Raw genomic sequence first — 19,898 nt, 5'->3', positions numbered from 1 at the left:
TTTCTTCAGCTCCGTCACTCCACAGAGCTATTTGAAGTTTCCTTCTGTGTTTGAAATTTCTGAAACCTATAGCACAATGGATTCTTTTATGAATCTCTTCCAAACTTACATTTATGATTTTTTTCTGGTTTTATATCTGTCCCTTTGTGTGATAAAATTTTAAATTAAAATGAATAAGAAGTGTTCTGTTATTGTGAGCAAAGAGAGATTGGCAAATTTGGTAACACAGTCTATTAGATAAGATTATATAGAGAAAATCAAGTTTGACAAAACAATTAACAAATTTGCCATAGTTAAGTGTTAATAACAAAAACTGTAAAGTTAAGTATTCATTACTGTAACAGACTAATATAATGGTGTGTTAGTCTTCTCAGGCTGCTCAGACTGCCATAACAAAATATCACAGACAGGATGACGCAAGCAACAGAAATTCATTTTCTCACAGTTTTGGAAAGTGGAGAGAAATCAAGTGTCTGGCTGGTTCAGTTTTTGGATTCTCTTCCTGACTTGTAGATGATTATCTTCTAACTGTCCTCACAAGGCCTTCCTCTGTGTGTGCACAGAAAAGGAGAGAAAGTAAACTCTCCAATGTCTCTTCTTACAAGAACACTACTAATCCTATCAGATCAAGGCCTCACCTCATGACTTCATTTCATCGTAACTTCTTCCAAATTCCAAGTACAGCCACATAGGTCATTAGGATTTTGACATATGAACTTGGGAAGGGAGAGGTAACATAAATATTCAGTCCATAACAATCAGTGTATATAACAGACTACCTAGGTTTCCTTTGCAAAAAAACACATTAATGTAATTTAAAAATATCAGTCCATTATTTTTTTCACTTGTATACTGTAATATTTATTTTAGTTACTTATTATTCTTTTTCATTGGTATAATTACATATAAAAAATCTATGAAAAGAAAATTTTCATGGTCTCCCTTTTTTTCTAACCATTTTTTTTTGTTTCATTTCCTACTACTGGAAGTAATTTTCTCATATAAATAAGCTGCTCCAAAAATCTAATATACTAGGTGCAACTTATTGTTTTTATTAGCATAGTCTTCATAATCAGCTTTGTAAGGCACAGAGTGTATTTAAAATTCTATGAAGGATTTGTGACTCAGGGAAAATTAGAGAGGTTCTCTGGAACTCAGGTTTCTACTCTATAAAATGTGTGTACCTTGCAGGCAAAGGGAGAAACAGAGAGTAGGTAGAAAATACTTTGCTAATCACACTACTAGGTATTTACCCTAAAGATACAAATGTAGGGATCCAAAGGGGCACATGCACCCTAATGTTTATAGCAGAAATGTCCACAATAGCCAAACTATGGAAAGAACCTAGATGTCCGTCAACAGACGAATGGATAAAGAAATGTGGCATATATGTGTGTGTGTGTGTGTGTGTGTGTGTGTGTGTGTGTGTGTGTGGTGGAATACTATGCAGCCATCAAAAGAAATGAAATCTTGCCATTTGTGACAACGTGGATGGAACTAGAGGGTATTATGCTTAGCGAAATAAGTCAATCAGAGAAAGACAACTATCATATGATCTCCCTGATATGTGGAGGTCGAGAAGCAACATGGGGGTTTGGAGGGTAGGAACAGATTAAATGAAACAAGATGGGATCAGGAGGGAGACAAACCATAAGAGACTCTTAATCTCACAAAACAAACTGAGGGTTGCTGGGGTGAGAGGGAGTATGAAGAGGGCGGTTGGATGGACATTGGGGAGGGTATGTGAGATGGTGAGTGCTGTGAAGTGTGTAAGCCTGACGAGTCACAGACCTGTACCCCTGGGACTAATGACACATTATATGTTAACAAAAATAGTTAATAAAAAAAAAAGAAAATACTTTGCTAAAATGTATTCTTTGAAAAACTGGTCTTTGTGTTCTATGGTCAGGTATGTTTGTGAAGTGCTGGTTTCTTTCTTTTCTTTCTTTCTTTTTTTTTTTTTTAAGAGGAAGTGCTGGTTTCTTTATAACACAACTCTCAGAGCACCCCTTACTTCCAGGCACCCTCAATCCCCCTTACCCTGCTGTCCCATTTCTTATAGTACATATGGCCTTCCTTATACTATATTATTTACATTTTATTAGGCTTATGTTTGTTATTTATCTCACTCACTGGAATGTAAACTTCAGAAGTTAAAGAACTATATCTGTTTTACTTTTTGATATATCTCAAGCACTTGGAATAACTCTTGGCACATAGCAGATGTTTAATAAATACTAGCTGAATGAATGAATATATGTATGAATGAAACATTAATGTGTTACTGTGCAAAATAAACCTAAAACGGTAATGTAACATACAAAAACATCTTAAATTTATTTGGCTTTAGCAAATGTTAGGCATGGATTTTCCCCCAAGACTAATGTGTTATTTTGAATAAAGGGTGAAGACTTCTCTGAGGAAATGATAGTTGAGTTAAGATTCAGTGAAAAAAAAAAAAAAAAAACTACCATGCACACAGCCAGAGGAAGAATATTGTAAATGAAAAGGTTCTGAGGTGGACAGGAGTAGGACTTATTCAAGGGACAGAAAGGAAGAAAATGTGACTAGAACAGAGCAAGCTAGAGAGAAAGGGTAAGGAAATGATCTCAAAGGGACATCCAGAGACCAAATCACTCAGAAATTTGCCATAAAGATCCTCAACTTTACTGTAACCACTGAAGAACTTTTAAGAAAGGTCTTCAATGATCTGATATATAGGTTACTAAAAATCACTCTGACTACAATGCAGTCGTGAACCAAAAGAAGGAGCAGAAATAGTAGTTAAGAAGCTACAAGAATTGTCCTGGCAAGATATGATTGTGGCTTGCACTAAGGCAGTGATAGTAAAGATGGGGAGGAAGTAGACAGACACATTTAGAATATACCTTGAACACACTTACGGATTCTGTGAGGAGAGTTTAGAAAAAAATGGAGAAATTATGGATGACGTCTAGGTTTAGGGCTTGCATAATTGAGTGGATACTGGTATTACTTATTGGGATGGGAGAGACTGCTTGAGGAAGAGGTAGGTGTGGGGAGCCATCAAGAGTTCTGGTTTGACACTCTGGAAAACAGCATGGAGGTTCCTCAAAATGTTGAAAATAGAACTGCCCTATGACCCAGCAATTGCACTACTGGGTGTTTACCCTAAAGATACAAACGTAGTGATCCAAAGGGGCACGTGCACCCGAATGTTTATAGCAGCAATGTCCACAATAGCCAAACTATGGAAAGAACCTAGATGTCCATCAACAGATGAATGGATCAAGAAGATGTGGTATATATACACAATGGAATACTATGCAGCCATCAAAAGAAATGAAATCTTGCCATTTGCGACAACATGGATGGAACTAGAGTGTATCATGCTTAGCGAAATAAGTCAAGCAGAGAAAGACAACTATCATATGATCTCCCTGATATGAGGAAGTGGTGATGCAACATGGGGGCTTAAGGGGGTAGGAGAAGAATAAGTGAAACAAGATGGGATTGGGAGGGAGACAAACCATAAGTGACTCTTAATCTCACAAAACAAACTGAGGGTTGCTGGGGGGAGGGGGATTGGGAGAAGGGGAGTGGGATTATGGACATTAGGGAGGGTATGTGCTTTGGTGAGTGTTGTGAAGTGTGTAAACCTGGCGATTCACAGACCTGTACCCCTGGGGATAAAAATATGTTTATAAAAAATAAAAAAATTTTAAAAAAAGAGTTCTGGTTTGAAATTTTAAAGTTTGAGGTGCCTATTAAGTATTCAAATAGGAATGCACAGTAACCATCTGAATATATAAATCTGGAGCTCGGAGTCTGGATAGAAAGAAATATATTTTCAAAATTATTAGCATTTAGTCACTGTGACTAAATGAAATCACCTAGCAAGAAGATGTGGATAATGATGATTTCAGGTAGAGGGAAAGTACCAGCACAAGGAGACTAAAAGCGATGAATTAGCATAGAGAATCAATTTTGAAGGAATGAGTGGTGAATTGTATTGAATGCCAGTGAGTGGTAGAGCTAGATGAGTACAGAAGGGTTCACTAGATTTACTGCTGCCCTTGGAAAAATATAAAAGGGAAGGAAGGGAGGAAAAGTGATGAAGAGGGATGTTTCCATGAAGTGGAAGAGATGAAAGCCAGACAGACTAGAGTCAGTTGATGAGTAAGAGTGAAAAATGGAGAGCAAGACAAGAATCTTAGGAGAAAAACCTTAGAGGAAAAATAGTTGGGTTTTTTAAATGAATGACATAAAAGCTTACCAAGAACAGATGGAAATAATCCAACAGAAAGGAAGAAACTATTGATACAATTATTTAGAATGAAAAGGTTTTGAAAAAATGAGAGAAGTTGTGATCTGAAGCACAAGAGAAAATATTGGCTATTGATAGGTTTTAAATGAATTGAAGAATATGATATGCATTGTCTTATGGAAATAGGGTTATAACATGGCAATAAGATGAAAGCACTTCTGTGTAATTGTTTCTATTTTTTTTTTAATGAAGTATGAACAGTCATTTGGCTGAAAGTTGCAGTGACAGCTAAAAGGAGATGTTACACAGGTTTTAAGGAAGTAAAGAGAGCTGGAAAATAAATAGGGGCCAGAATGTGAATGAAATAATAAAGCAGATGATACAGAATCGAAAGATGTAGAAATAGAAGAATGCAACTATTAATATGTTTTAGAAAGATAACTATGGCAAGGGGGATGATGGAATTGGGGGCAGTTATGACACAAGAATTCATGGTTCAAAAGGTCCCCAAATGAGGACACTGATAGAAAAGATTTTTTTGAGATAGTGGTGGGGGTACCCAGAGGCAAGGTGGAGAGCTAGGAAATAGATTAGTTAGGAAATGAGTATGTGTTTAGGGAATGGCGTTTATCTCTTCCACTAGAATGCAAATTCTTTAAGGCAGGAACTTCATATATTTTGTTTACCATTTTGTCCCAGTTTCTAAGATATTCTCAAGAAATATTTGTGGAATGAATAAGCACGTAAGTAGTAGGCTTCTGACAAATGTTTCTTTCATTAAATTTCTGAAGGCTCAAGCTACATTTTTTATGAATCACAAAATCATATTTTTGTTTTTTGTCGCCCTTTTCAGTCCATTGCAATGTTTTCTGAAGATCCTAGTTTTTTTAATACTCTTTCACTTTTGAATCCAGATTTTTTACTCTTACGTCTAAGGAATTATTCATGACAATAATAATCTGAGACATATCAAAGTAACATAAAATGAAATATAGTAACAAAACACAATACTCTGCTATATTAAATTATGTATTGTTTATTTGTAAGTTTGTCTCCTCCCACTAGAAACAAACTCTATGAGGACAGATATTCTTTTTGTTGCTGTGTTGATTTCTTTTCACTGATGTATTGCCTAGTTCCCAGAGGAGTAGTTGACACACAGTGGATTAAATTAATGAATTTGCTACAGAAAATGAGGAGAAGAGTAAAGCTAAGTAGGATTACAGAGACTTATGACCTTAAAAGTAGGTGGTGACAATATTAAACAAGAACGGAGGAAAGAGTTCTGGGGGAAAATAATGAGTAGATTTGGGGATATACATTTGAGATCAATGTATATTGCATTAGGATATGCTTAAAAAAATTAAAAGTACCTATATAAATTACTTCTAAACTAGGCTATTTAACTCTCCCTAAGCCCATAAGCATGGTGCAATGTATTTAATACCCTTCAAGCCAGATTGGGTTTAGTACATTCTTTTTTTTTTTTTGGAAGGGTAGAAATAATTTATTGTGGGTGGTAGAACAGGAGTTCATCTACCTCTGTAAAATTCCCATTCATTTATACCTTTGGTGAGAGGTTTAGTACATTCTTAAAAGAAAAGAGGTATAAATCACCCCTTTATTCTTCCCTCCCTGATTCCAAGATAAGAGATGATCACAACTTTCTGAGCCTTCTTCCTTAGGACAGAAAAGACCAGACATGTTTATAATATTAATGTCCTCTTTTGGGCCCTGAGTCACTCTTCCTTGGCCTCCACCTGTTTCTCCTAGAAGAAATGATCAAGTGCAAACTAGGTCTCAAAGCACACTGGTGCTGTGTACTGTTGCAGTCCCAGCTCTGAGAAAGCTCAGCAGATTCTCTTACTCCACCACATTCATGACCTGTGTCCTGACCCATTCAGGCCATTTCCAGGGGAGTCCATCAATCTCCCTCTGCTGTGGCAGAAGTAGGAGCTTAGCCCTCATTGGCTTATTTCATCTAAGTCCTACTAGTAAGAGTAGCAAAGAATTATAACTACCCCATTACCTTGCCGTATTAAGGAGCAGAGTTCAATATAACGGATGTTACTTACATTTTAAAAGCATTCTTCTAACCATCTCATACTGATCAATATGAAGTCTTCTCTAATTCACTGTACATCAAAGTTAAATCTAATCATGGTCAGTGAGAATTCGTACTCTTTTTCAAGGGGAGATTATTGTAACATCAGTTACATAGAAAATTCCTTCTGCAGGTTTGCATTTTATACCCTTTTCTCCTAATCTTTTTCAAGTAATCAAAAAAAAAAAAAATAATGCCCTCACAGAGTTCTAGGCATGACTCTAATCTTTTTATATAATTATATAAAAACTGAATTACATAATTCTCATAATAATATTGTTGGTAATTACTATAATTATCCTCACTTTACAATACGAAGCTTAAGTTCAGAAAAAATGACTAACATTCCCAAGATGGATAATACCAGTGGTGGAACTCAAATCCTAACCTGGTAATTGTGACTCCTAAAATATTAATATGCAAATGTGACATATTTTGAATTTTAAAAGTAAGAAAAATTATAAACAAAATATTTCCTAAGAAAAATCTGTGTATATGTACCAAAGAATAGAGTAACTTTTAAATGACCAATACAGAGATTTGGAAAATATTTTTCACTGCTTGAATATTAGAGATCTATATTATAGCCATTACTTTGAGCTGCCTGTGAAGACAGCACTTACTAAGGAAACTAAAATCTGTATCCAAAATATTCAAGTTTCTTTCTTAAACTTTCCCAGAGAAAACACACACAATCTATGTTGGAGTTTGAGCACATAAATGCAAGAAATGAAAATTAGTAAGAAATCCACTAAAATTTTCCATATACTCTATTGTGGGCCTTTCTTAAGCATTCAGAAGATAATTAAAAATACAGTGACATGTATGTGGAAGTATAAATCATACTATAGACCATATCAGCTGGTTTGATCCATTACATGTATTTCAGACATGATCCTATCTATAAATGAAATTCCAGTGATCAGATTCATATATACAATAAGGAAACCAAAATAGATATTCTTGTTTTGTTGATGGTTTTCTTTAATAGTTTATCTTTGAAACACAGAATTTCTTTTTTTTTTTAATTTTATTTACTTTTATTGAACAGAGAGAGAGAGAGAGACCACAAGCAGGCAGAGAGAGAGGGGGAAGCAGGCTCCCGCTGAGCAGAAAGCCAGATGCAGGGCTCGATCCCAGGACCCTGAGATCATGACCTGGGCTGAAGGCAGAGGCTTAACCCACCGAGCCACCCAGGAGCCCCTGAAACACAGAATTTCTATTCATTTTTCTAGATATGTCTCCTGAGGCAAGGGAATCAAAATTAAAAAGAAACTATTGGAGCTACATCAAAATAAAAAGCTTCTGCACAGCAAAGGAAACAATCAACAAAACTAAACAGCAACCTACAGAATGAGAAAAGATATTTCCAAATAATATATCCAAAAAGAGATTAATATCCAAAATATATAAAGGGCTTATACAACTCAAACCAAAAAAATTAACAGAGCATTTAAAAAGTGGGCAGAGGATCTGAATAAACAATTCTCTGAAGAAGATACACAGATGGCTAATAGACACATGAAAAGATGCTCAACATCACTAATCATCAGGGGAATGCAAATCAAACCATAATGGGATATCATCTAATACCTGTCAAAATGCCTAATCAAAAGACAAGAAATAAGAAGTATTGGCAAGAATGTGGAGTAAATGGAACCCTCACGTCTTGTTTGTGGGAATGTAAATTGGCTCAACCACTATGGGAACAGTATGGAGGTGTCTCAAAATATTAAAAATAGAAATACCACATGATCTAGTAATTTCACCACTGGGAATCTACCCAAAGAAAACAAAAACACTAATTCAAAAAGATATATGCACCCCCATGTTTACTGCAGCATTATTATAATAACCAAGGTATGGAAACATTCCAAGTGTCCACTGATAGATAAATTCATAGAGAGAAAGTGGTATGTATATATAATGGACTATTACTCAGCCATAAAAAAAGAATGTATCTTGCCATTTACAACAACATATATGATCTTGAGGTATTATGCTAAATGAAATAAGTCAGATAAAGAAAGACAAATGCCATATGATTTCATTATATGTGGCATCCAAAAAATCAAGACAAATAAAAAAGCAGAAACAGATCCATAAGTACAGAGAACAAACTGATGGTTGCCAGAGGTTCAGGGGGTGAAGGGATGAGCAAAATGGATGAAGGAGAGTAAAAGGTACAGACTTCCGGTTACACAATGAACAAGTTATGGGGGAAAAGGTATAGCACAGGGATATTGGTGATATTATAATAGCATTGTATGGTGACAAATGGAAGCTACACTCATGGTGAACACAGCATAATGTATAGTCATCAAATCACTACACTGTATAGCTGAAGCTAACATAACATTGTGTGTCAACTATACTTCAATTGTAAGGAAGGAAGGAAAGAAAGAAGAAAGGAAGGAAGAGAAGGAGTGAGGAAGAGAGAAAAGAAAAGAAAGAAAGGCAACAAAGACAGACAAATAAAGTGTTTTACTAAATAGTTAGAAAATAAACAGGCCTTCAGGGTGTCTGGGTGGCTCAGTTGGTAAAGCATCTGACTCGATTTCGGTTCAGGTCATGATCTCAGGGTCTTGAGATTGAGCCCCACATCAAGCCCCACATTGGGCTCCACATGCTCAGCAGACAGTCTGTTTGAGATTCTCTCTTTCCCTCTGCCCCTCCCCCCCAGAACATACACACTCTCTCTCTCAAATAAATAAATAAACCTTAAAAAGAAAGAAAGAAACTGAGGCCTTCAAAAAAGAAACAACACTCTCTTTACTTGTTCATCCTCCTCCCGTATATATTATACTAAGTATTTTCTGAACATATATAAATTGCTTTTTTAGAAGCTGGAAATAATTTAGAACAGAAACCATGTGGCTAAGGGAACAGGAATTTTATACTTTAGATTGTTGGTATCAGAAACATGTCTAACCTCTTGCAATCCTACTTACTGATTATAGAACACTTCCTGCATGATGACCAGAGGAGATGGAATTTCTCCAGCTCCAAGACACTTGTGCTAGCTCTAGGATCTTGAAGTAGAATAGTATGACATTAAGGAGCAGACATTAGTTAGAATCAAATAGACATCAAATAGAATCAAATAGAATCTTGGAGGAAATAGGATCCAGGATGAGATTGAAGAGATGGTGCTTAGTAAAAATGAAAAATAAAATGGGAGGAGAAGTTAAAGCAGAGTTTGTGAAGGATAGGGCTTATCTTTTCTTTTTCTTTTTCTTTTTTTCTCTCCTTAGCACTCTAAAATAGTTTGGGCTGCGCAGGACTGTAAATGTGGGTGGTTTCAAGGGAGAGAAAGAGGAAAGAACAGTTAGCAAATGGCATTTTCCTACTACTTTTCTCCTCATTCTTCGCTTTGCTTCATTCATAAAAAAAAAAAAAATACAAAACAAAAAAGACAAGACAAGCTATAGATCTTACACAAGATACAAGATGCTTTGAAGTTTTACCCAAAGCAAAAAAAAATTTTTTAAAGGAAATTAATACAAAAGATTAGCAAGGTAAATGTTACAATGAACTACAAAATTAAATCCAAAGTGTGCAATGTCTGACATTACAGTTCTGGGTTCTCCAGTGACATTTGAAAATATTAAAAATTTTTAACAGTGTGTATGATAACATTTGCCAACTTATAATCTAACTTAAACACTTTTTAGTAGCCAAAATACCCGAGAAAGCAACTCTGTACCTTAATGATATCATCAGTGGTAGTTTAGAAACACTAGAATCTCAAATGCATTCATAGTATTAAAAAACTTTGGAATTTACGTGTTACTTCTGCACTGAGACTGTACTGAAGCTGTTTACTTAGCATTACCTAATTTAGACTATTTAGCATTACCCTTTTATATAGAATATAGAGCTTACTTGTTGTTCAGCCTGAGAAAAATTCCTAAGGAAACAAAGTACCATGAATCCACCTGAGCAAAATTTGTCCTTCATTTAAATATAGGCTAAAAATAATGCCTAGGAGCAGATGAATCATTCAGGTCAATGTCAAGTACAACTAAAGAAGGTCACATGGGATTCTGTGTGATTTAGGGTGACAGTAGTTCGCATGTGCAAAAGCATTCCTTTGTCCCCTAGGAGGGCCTGTAGGATGGCAGCAAGAATTCTGGAAGGTGGGGGACCTCCCAACTTTCTTCAGAGGGCACCACTGAGGGTCTGCTTGGTGGATCAGCCAGACATGAGTGCTCACAGGTTGTTTTCAGGTTGCAAATTTCCCCTGAATTTTCTTCTTCCTTCACCCTAAAAAATATATTTGCCCCACCTTTGAAATTTGTTCAGTCTTGGTTTCTCTACCTACTGTAAGTAATGATAATAACAATAATAATATAGCTAATATTCATTGAGTGTCAACCAAATGCCAGGCATTTTTTTGTCTCACTTAGAATTTATAAACCTATTAAATTCTCACAGCAATCCCATGAAGTAAGTACCATTACTATCGCTATCTCATAGATAAGGACACTGAGGCACAAAGAAGTTAAATATGTTGCTAGAAGTCACACAGTTAGGAAATAATATAACTGAGATTTGAACTCAGATAATCTGGCCCCAGAGATCATGCTCCTAACCATTAAGCTACTGCCTTCTTAACAATGGCCTCTTGGGAAGATGGCAGAGTAGGAGGACCATGAGCTCACCTCATCCCACATTTTCAGATATCATCCACATCCAAGCCAACAAACCAGAGAGTGATCTGAAGACTGGAAGAACAAATTCCATAACTAAATACAGAGATGAGTGTTTCTGTAAAAATATCAGTTAAGGAACACAAAAAGGATATAAAATATAATAGTATATACCTAAAACATGAAAAGGAGAGAAAAAAGAATGGGTTCAAACTTGAACTACTGTGAACTTAATGTAGACTGTTTTGCGCAGAAGAGGTTAAATACAAATCTAATGATAATCATATTTTATCATACAATAAACATACAAGGAATAAATAAAAAGAAATATATATCACTATATAATATTACTAAATTAAATATATCACTAAATAAATCACTAAATATATCACTAAATAAAATTAGCAAATATATCACTAAATAAAATTATATCACTAAGTAAAATTAGCAAAACAAGAAAGAGAGGGACAAGAAAGGATCAGAGGAAATCTTTAAAAACAACCACAAAACAAATAATAAAAGAGCAATAAATACATATCTATCAATTACTTTGACTGTAAATGGAGTAAATGCTCCAATCAAGACATAGGGTGACAGAATGTATAAAAAAAGATCCATCTATATGCTTCCTCCACAAGATTCATTTCAGACCTAAACACACCTACAGATTAAAACTGAGGAGATGGAGGAACATCTATCATGCAAATGGATGTCAAAAGAAAGCTGGGATGGCAATACTTTCTTCAGACAAAATAGACTTTAAGACAAAGACCATAACAAGAGACAAAGAAGGACTCTGTATAATCATAAAAGGAACAGATCAATAAGAAGATAAAATACTTGTAAATACTTATGCACACAATACAGGAGCACCCAAATACATAAAAAGGTTAATAGCAAACATAAAGAAACTATCTGATAATAATACAATTATAGTAGGGGACTTTAAAACCTCACTTACAGCAATGGACAGATCATCTAAACAGAAAATCAACAAGGAAACAAGAGCTTTGAATGATACACTGGAACAAATGGATTTAACAGACATATTCAGAAAATTCCACCTTAAAACAGCAGACTACACATTCCTTTCAAGTGTAAATGGAACATTCTCTAGGACAGATCACATATTAGGCCACAAAATGAGCCTCAACAAATTCAAGAAGATCAAAGTCATACCATGTAACTTTTCTGACCATAAGGCTATGAAACTAGAAGTCAACCACAAGAAAAAAATATGGGAAGACCATAAATACGTGGAGGTTAAATAACATGCTACTAAACAATAAATGGGTCAACTAGGAAATAAAAGAAGAAATTAAAAAGCACATAGACCTTCTTATATTCAAGGGAGTTATTAAAACCACCTTGATTTTAATAAATTTACCACCGGGTAAAAAAAAAAAAGCACATAGAATTGCACTACTGGGTATTTACCCCAAAGATACAGATGTAGTGAAAATAAGGGCCATCTGTACCACTATGTTCATAACAGCAATGGCCACAATTGACAAACTGTGGAAAGAGCCATGATGCCCTTCAACAGATGAATGGATAAAGAAGATATGGTACATATATACAATGGAATATTACACAGCCATCAGAAAGGATGAATACCCAACTTTTGTACCAACATGGATGGGTCTGGAGATTATGCTGAGTGAAATAAGTCAAGTAGAGAAAGTCAATTATCATCTGGTTTCACTTGTGAAGCATAAGGAATAACATAGAGGACATTAGGAGAAGGAAAGGAAAAGTAAATTAGGGGAAATTGGTGGGGGAGTTGAAACATGAGAGACTGTGGACTCTGAGAAACAAACTGAGGGTTTTGGGGGGAAGGGGATGGGGGATGGGTGAACCTGGTATGGTTATTAAGGAGGGCATATATTGCATGGAACACTGGGTGTGGTGTATAAACAATGAATCTTGGAACACTGAAAAAAAATAAAATTAAATTAAGATTTTAAAAATTTTTTAAAGATTTAAAAAAAGAAAAGCACATGGAAACAAATGAATATGAAAACCCAATGGTCTAAAACCTTTGGAACACAGCAAAACCAGTTTTAAGAGGACTAGAAAAAGAACAAACAAAACCTAAAGCCAGCAGAAGGAAGGAAACAGCAAAAATTAGAGCAGAAATCAATGATATAGAAACCACAAAAACGGTATGTGCTTTGGTGAGTGCTGTGAAGTGTGTAAACCTGGTGATTCACAGACCTATACCCCTGAGGATAAAAATATATGTTTATAAAAAATAAAAAATTAAAAAATAAATAAATAAATAAATAAATAAAGAACAATATAAAAAAAAAAGAAAAAAAAAGAAACCACAAAAACAATAGATCAATGAAACCAGGGACTGGTTCTTTGAAAAAAAAAAAAAACAGTAAAATTGATAAAATTCTAAACAGATTATCAAGAAAAAAAGAGAAAGGATGCAAATTCATAAGAGTACAAGTGAGAGGAGAAATAACAACCAACACCATGGAGATCCAAACAATCATAAGAGAATATTCTGAAAAACTACATGCCAAGAAATTGGACAACCTAGAAGAAATAGATAAATTACTAGAACCATATGAACTACCAAAACTGAAACAGAAAGAAATAGAAAATTTGAACAGACCAATAAACCAGCAAAGAAACTGAATCAGGAATCAAAAACCTTCCACCAACAGAAGTCCAGAACCAGAAAGCTTTACAGGTGAATTCTGTCAAACACTCAAAGAAGCATTAATACCTATTCTTCTCAAGCTACTCCAAAAAATAAAAAAGGAAAGAAATCCCAAATTCATTCTATGAGGTCAACATTACCCTGATATCAAAACCAGATAAAGACACTAATAAAAGGGAACTACTAGCCAATATCCCTGATGAACAAAGATGCAAAAATTCTTAACAAAATACTAGCAAACCAAATTTAACAATACATTTTTTAAAAATCACTCACTATGATCAAATGGGATTTATTTCTGGGATGCAAGGGTGGTTCATGGCACCAAACTGTAGTAATCAAAAAAGTATGGTACTAACACAAAAACAGACATACAGATCAATAGAACAAAATAGAAAATCTAGAAACAAACCCACAATTATATGGTCAATTAATCTTCAACAAAGGAAGCAAGAATATACAATGGGAAAAAGACAGTCTCTTCAATAAATGGTGTTGAGAAAACTGGACAGCAACATGCAAAACAGAGAATCTGGACTCCAGGAACCAAACTGAGAGTTACAGAAGAGAGGGAAGGTTGGGGATAGGATAACTGAGTGATGGGCATGTGTGTTGATGAGTACTGGGTGTTATACAGAATAATGAATCGCTAAACACTTTATCAAAAACTAATGATGACTAATTTAACATAATAAAAATAATAATAAAAAAGAATGAAACTGGACCACTTTCTTACACTATACACAAAAATAAATTCAAAATGGATTTAAAGACCTAAATGTGAGACCTGAACCACAAAAATCCTAGAAGAATACAGAGGCAGTAACTTCTCTGATATCAACCATAGCACTTCTTTCTAGATCTGGGTCCTGAGGCAAGGGAAACAAAAGTAAAAAGAAACTATTGGAGCTACATCAAAACAAAAAGCTTCTGCACAGTAAAGGAAGCGATCAACAAAACTAAATGGCAATGTACAGAATAGGAGAAGATATTTGCAAATGATATATCCATTAAGGGTTAGTTATTCAAAATATACAAAGAACTTAGTCACCTTAATACCCCGAAAACAAATAATCTAATTAAAAAATGGGAAAAAGACATTTCTTCAAAGAAGACATATAGAAGGCCAATAGACACATGAAAAGATGCTCAACATCACTCATCATTAGGGGAATGCAAATCAAAACTACAATGAGATGTCACATCACATCTGTCAAAAAGGCTAAAATCAACAACACAAGATGTTGGTGAGGATGCAGAGAAAAAGGAACCCTCTTACACTGTTGGTGGGAATGCAAACTGATGTACCCACTCTAGAAAAAGGTATGGAAAATTCCTTAAAAAGTTAAATTAGAACTACCCTAGGATCCAGCAATTGCCCTATTGGGTATTTACTCAAAGGACATAAAAACACTAATTTGAAAGGATACATGCACCCTTATGTTTATAGCAACATTATCGACAGTAGCCAAATTATGCAAGCAGCCCAAGTGTCCATCCACTGATGAATGGGCAAATTGACAAATGCGGTATAAATATATACACAATTTACTCAGCCATAAAAAAGTAAGAAGAAAGAATTCTTGCCACTTGCAATGTCATCGATGGAGCTAGAAAGTATATTGCTAAGCGAAATAAGTCAGTCAGAGAAATATAAATACCATATGATTTCCCTCATATGTGGAACTTAAGAAACAAAACAAAAAAGTAAAAGGAAAGAAAATAAGAGAGAGAGAAATCAAGAAACACTCTTATTATAGAGAACAAACTGATGGCTACCAGAGGGAGGTCAGAGATGGATGGGTTAAACAGGTGGTAAGCACAGGGTGATATATAGAAGTGTTGAATCACTATATTGTACACCCGACAATATAACACTATAATCAAGTAACACTAATATAACACTGTATGTTAACTAACTGGAATCAAAATTAAAACTTAAAAATTGTAGGAAAAAAGAAAATAATGGCCTCTTCCCTGAATTCTTGTCTATTCAGGTGTCTGAAGCCATATTTCTCCTTGACAATGGTCATTCCTAGAATATGAAGGGATACCCTATATGCAGTTCCTATCCTGGCTGTCAGAGGCCAGAGTTCTTCTATGACTATAATATTAGCTCAAAACTTTAATGCTATGGCCCACTTGATTTGGGGCATTAACTATGCTGCACTTTTTTAAGACCAGAATCAGCATATTAACTTTCTTTCTTAGAGATAAATAGAACAAAATAGAACAGGTTTCTGGGTGTCCAGAAAAAAAAAAAAAAAACACATTGTTCATGAAAGTCTAAACTGGAAATGCCATATTTTGTCAAACATTTCAAGAGACTAAAGAATCAAATCATGTGTAGAGTTAACCTAAAGAAAGCATTTTGTACATCAGTAATATGTGTAAATATCCTTTATGTCTACAATGGGAATAGATGGAGTTGAGAAAGAAGTAATGAACTTAATAGGGGGATATCCCACATTCATTCATTGACTCACTTAATCAACAAAATATTTATTGAGTACTTCAATAGCCAGTGTTAGGTGTTATGGATTGTTACTGGGAAGGCGGGGGGAAAGTGTAAGGGAACCACACTGGAAAGAAAAAGGCTGAGAAACCTAGCCTAGACTCTCAAACCTCCACAAGTCCCAGTCTTTTACACAGGGAGTACATGCTTGACGCTACTGATGAATTGTTTTCTTCACAGTATTTATGTGACGATAAAAACTGCTTCTGAAATAACTGGATCTCTATTCTGAATGATCCTGTATGTTTTCTTGGGCAACTCAGAAACTAGCTTTCTGAAACTCTGTTTACGTTTTGCTTAAAGTATTTTCAGTACTCCAGAGTATCCAAAAATGTTTATTCCAGTAATATCTTAAAATGAGAACAGACAATAATGTTTGCTGAATACCTTTGCAGCAAAACTATATAATGCAAACACCAAAAGGTCATATTAATTACAAATCACAAATCAAAAGAATTATAAATCAAAAACTCAGATTCATATAGTTAAAACAATCATCATAAACAAAGAATTAGAAAGTATACTGAGTACAAAATCCTGCTCTATATTAAAATATGATGAAATTCATACTATGAAAAATTCGAGAACTGAAGCTAAAAGACTGGAAAAAGCAAAGAAAGTTTACAAGAAAGAATTTTAATAGGTTTGGAAATCTTATGCCTTGGAAAATATTACATGAGCTGAAAATGTTGAACCTGAAGAACCAAAGGTTGAAAAATAAAGTATTAAGTTTTAAAATATGCAGAATGTTTATATTAAATTCTGGCAACAACTATTTTATAATTCTCTAAATGACAGATTCAGCAAATACATCAATATGACAGCAGAATGTCATTCTTATCATCATTGTAGAATATATGGAGTATTTGGTACATGCCAGCACTGCAATAAATGCTTTACATATTTTATCTCATTTAAACTAAAGCACCCCTAAGTTTTAATAATCCCCCTTTGAGATATTAAAAAACTGAGATTCATAAATATTGTATAACTTGCCCAAGGTCACCCAGTTGGCAAGGGCAAAGCTAGAATAGAATATTTCATTCCAAAGCCAATGCTAAGAACCACTACTAAGATTATTCTAAGAGTGAACAAATTGAAATATTTAACTCCAGCTCCCTGGTTCTGCCTCTCCCCAACCATGGTAACTTAATTAATCACTTAAAGGAGGATTTATTTTCTTCATCTATAAGATGATCGATTGAAGGACTAACATCTAAGATTTCTTCCCACCCTACAGTTTGGAGGCTCTGCAACTTAGATAAGCCAGCCAACATATACCTAGACATTGAGAATGTGTAAGAGACTATGCAGTATTATAAGAAATTCGAAATTATTGATTGTTGTCTCTGTCTTCAGAAGTTTACGTTGTGCTTAGAGTGATGGCAAGTATGTGAAAAGCTGCACAAAAGTTACATAACTGTTTGAGATGGCAAATGGCACCATGGAGAAAATAACTTCTACAGGAATTCAGAGTAGAGAAGGGTGTGGTTCAACAAAGAAGACATTAAGACAAAGATAGGATATGAGCAAGATAATTAAAAATGACACTTTGGGTCTACAAATGCAGGAGCAAATTTTATTACACATATGTTATGTGTCAAGCTCTCTATGAGGTGTTTCATTACATTACTTTACTGGGACTTCAAAATGGCAATCACACTGTACAGGTCAGGATTCGAAGATCCAAAGGGGTGAGAGAGCAGAGGACCTGTACCCCTGGGGATAAAAATATATGTTTATAAAAAATTAAAAAATTTTAAAAAAAAGAATACGTGACAAGCTAGGGTGGAAACAAATTCAAATCCAGTGTCTTTGCACCATTTGACAAATTCATAGGCACAACTTCAGGAGCAAAACAGTGGGACTAAACAATGCCAAAGCTGTTCAATGGCCTGCAAGGGAGCCACTTTGGTGGGGAGGGGAGGGTGGAAGCTGAGACACAGAGGGAGGCCAACGTCAAAGAGAGCCTCTCAGTAGGGGAGCCCATAGGTGAACAACAAATGCAGTTGAGACAAATTAACAAATGGGGGGGGTGCCCTAAACCAGAAAGATAGTTGTCGCTGTCCCACTTTACTGTTATTGCAAAGTGGCAAACAACCAGCTGACTCCAGCCTTCTGAGGGGTTTTACTTAATTTACACCAAAGTTTTTAAAATTGTATATAGTTGCCAAAATTTACAAAATAGAAATAAAGACACCAAAATTCCTGTCTTTTTTTTTTTTAATATTTAATTTATTTTTTATTTTTTTTTATTTCCAGCATAACAGTATTCATTATTTTTGCACCACACCCCGTGCTCCATGCAATCCGTGCCCTCTTTAATACCCACCACCTGGTACCCCAACCTCCCACCCCCCGTCCCTTCAAAACCCTCAGATTGTTTTTCAGAGTCAAAGAAATGAAATCTTGCCATTTGCGACAACATGGATGGAACTAGAGCGTATCATGCTTAGCGAAATAAGTCAAGCGGAGAAAGACAACTATCATATGATCTCCTTGATATGAGGAAGTGGTGATGCAACATGGGGGCTTAAGTGGGTAGGAGAAGAATAAAGGAAACAAGATGGGATTGGGAGGGAGACAAACCATAAGTGACTTTTAATCTCACAAAACAAACTGAGGGTTGCTGGGGGGAGGGGGTTTGGGAGAAGGGGGTGGGATTATGGACATTGGGGAGGGTATGTGCTTTGGTGAGTGCTGTGAAGTGTGTAAACCTGGTGATTCACAGACCTGTACCCCTGGGGATAGAGTATTATGCCTCCATCAGAAAGGATGAATACCCAACTTTTGTAGCAACATGGACGGGACTGGAAGAGATTATGCTGAGTGAAATAAGTCAAGCAGAGAGAGTCAAATTCCTGTCTTTTTGTTTCAAAAATCAGACCACTTAATAATATTGGTCATTCCCTTCCTGCCATTCCCAGAAGATAAAAGGCATTTTCCTTCTAAAACGGGTATGGGAGCACCTAGTAGCTCAGTCAGTTGAGCTTCTGCCTACTGCTCAAGTCACAATCTCAGGTCCTGAGATGGAACCAGATCAGGCTCCCTGCTGAGCGGGGCTTCTGCTTCTCTCTGTCCCTCAGATCCTCACCCCCCACTCTTGTGCTCACGTGTGCCTGCTCTCTCTCTCTTTCTCAAATAAACAAATAACATCTTTTTAAAAAATAAAATAAAAGTGGAGCATAAACTCAATCTAGACAATTGCCCCATTCTAACAGAGTAGCTCTCTAATCTCTCCTGCTGATACTTGAGGGCAGTTGAGCTTGTAACCTATGTTTTGAATCTCTTAGGTGAGCTTTAGAACAGTTCTAAAACTGGCATTTTGAAATCATTAAGTTGGATAGGCATAGGCAGAATTGTTTGCATTTGCTTATTAATATGACCAGATGACAACATGATAAAATTATGAATGACTTTACTGTTTTCACTTTTTCAATTAGAAAAAAAAAATTTCTTTCTTTAAAAATACTCTGAATAGTCATCAGCACAGAAAGAGGAAGGAGAAAGGGATGAGAGTAAGGTTTAAACTGTATGTTACTTTTTTTTAAGGTTAGGAATAGGTGAGAGAATTTTGTATCTTAATTTGTTGATTTAGTACAAAGAGACACATTACTTTTTATTGCTAATTTTCCTTTGGATTATTGGATAGATGGATAGGTAAATAGGTAGATAGATAGGATAGAATTCTGAAATGTATTTCTAAC

The 19,898-nt window shown here is 35.3% G+C and overlaps 1 long non-coding RNA gene across 4 annotated transcripts in view; it reads right to left on the bottom strand.

The window, feature by feature from the left end:
• Positions 1-446: 446 nt before the first annotated feature.
• Positions 447-19,898, bottom strand: part of LOC116584550 — a 195,657-nt gene continuing 176,205 nt past the window's right edge. For 3 of the 4 annotated variants that reach the window (XR_004283229.1, XR_004283228.1, XR_004283227.1), the window contains 3 exons: positions 10,236-10,616; positions 639-716; positions 447-549 (listed from right to left, as the gene is read on the bottom strand). This is a non-coding gene — a long non-coding RNA (uncharacterized LOC116584550). The remainder of the gene's footprint in view (positions 550-638; positions 717-10,235; positions 10,617-19,898) is intronic. The other variant, XR_004283230.1, reaches the window with a different exon arrangement.

This window comes from Mustela erminea, chromosome 2 (genome assembly GCF_009829155.1).
Source record: "Mustela erminea isolate mMusErm1 chromosome 2, mMusErm1.Pri, whole genome shotgun sequence".
Classification (NCBI taxonomy): Eukaryota; Metazoa; Chordata; class Mammalia; order Carnivora; family Mustelidae; genus Mustela; species Mustela erminea.
This window is presented reverse-complemented; position numbering and strand designations above follow the sequence as displayed.